This window comes from Etheostoma spectabile, chromosome 6 (genome assembly GCF_008692095.1).
Source record: "Etheostoma spectabile isolate EspeVRDwgs_2016 chromosome 6, UIUC_Espe_1.0, whole genome shotgun sequence".
In the NCBI taxonomy this organism is placed as follows: domain Eukaryota; kingdom Metazoa; phylum Chordata; class Actinopteri; order Perciformes; family Percidae; genus Etheostoma; species Etheostoma spectabile.
This window is the reverse complement of record NC_045738.1, coordinates 2,864,684-2,866,270: the sequence shown is the minus strand read 5'-3', so window position 1 is coordinate 2,866,270 and position 1,587 is coordinate 2,864,684.

Sequence of the window (1,587 nt, the reverse complement as noted above, 5' to 3'; positions counted from 1 at the left end):
GTGTGTCCCTCCCTTCCTTTCAGTGGGGGTGGTGCTGTGGTAAAGCATCCTGAGAAATGTGCCAAAATGACATGATTTACCATTGCATTATGATCACTTGAAATTTTGCCAACTGCCTGTCCAAATGATTTCCACCACTACTCTTATCACTTTTAGCAGTAGTATGACTTTTATTTTGGTGTATTTCCTTGGCTGCACTGCAGAAATGCATAGTTTTTAGCAGTGTTTACTCATGTCCTTTCAAAAATAGTTGGTGCTACTTATTACCAGCAAAGTGCTTTTTTTCTGCCTTATGTCTCCTTTTGATTCTGTTAAAGCAACAGGTTAACTGCCTTCTTTAATGACCAAATTTGCCCTTTTTTCTGTACGTAATCAGCTTTCTGTATTACCTAGTTTCTATAAGCACTGCCAGATTTACTTGGCTTTTATTTTTACATGCAGCTTCTAGATGAGTGCTCCAGGAAGAGACTCCTACTGCACTCAGTGATGGTTAACATTAACATCATGTCACAACATCGTTTTGTTCTTTATTTTTTTTTTATTTATTTTTTTCAAAGTTCATAATTACAAAAGGCAAGAGGGCCTTACATTTCAGAGATTTTCCTCTCCCATATTTAAAGTCAGCGTTTGTACATCTTGTGAGACAAGGTTTCAAAGCTAAATAATTTACACAGCAATCCATAAGTGGACTTGAGCTTGGGATGTCATAGATATACCATTGCTGGAGTTTCGGTAGAGCCATTCACAAAACCAAAATTTGGCAAAGATTATATGTTCTAAAAGTCAGTGATTTATTTTAACACCCCGCTCACCAATCTGATGGACTCAACATGATGCTAGCATTAAACCCTCGTTTTCAATGCCGCTTTTATTGAGCATCCCAGAGGATGATCGCTGGGCTGTTGCATCATATTGACGGGAACCAAATCCCAAGCTTAAATGTGTGTAATTAGGATGGGTTATGTGTAAATGACTGACGTATAGATATATACCTTGTTTTTTTTATGTAAGTTTTTCTATTTTTTTAAATAAACATTTTAAAACTCAATTTCCAGTTTAGTGTGTTATTTTGTTTGATTGTACTATGTTGCATTCACTATTGTCCAGTATATTGTGGCTAAATAGTGAAATAACATTTTTATACTGTTAGATATCAATGCAAAGAATGAATATTTTATAAGTTTGAGAGAGGAACGTTCTACTTCTGGTTTTTGATTACACAATTTCCAGTTGGTTGTCTCTTGCTGTTGTGAGGATGTTTCTCCTTCAACCCCAGCAGTACCAGTGGAGTAGTACCATATGGCTAGCGACATGTTCGGAGCATTCCTTTCTTGATCGTGCTGTAGTCTTGGTTCAACCAAGTCAGAAGGGACACTGAGGAGCACCATCGCTCTTGTGCTGTTTTGTAATTCTTTGCAATCTCTGATGGGGGCACTGGTGGATCATAGCTCAGTTTAGCTGCATCTAATCCATTACCGTTGGGCTTGTCAGCAGGGTGCAGGGAAGTAGAACGACTGTAGAGAGGTTCGCAGAAGGGTTAGCGGCTGGATCGGTTGTCATTTTATTCCAATTAAAGCCGAGGGGGGG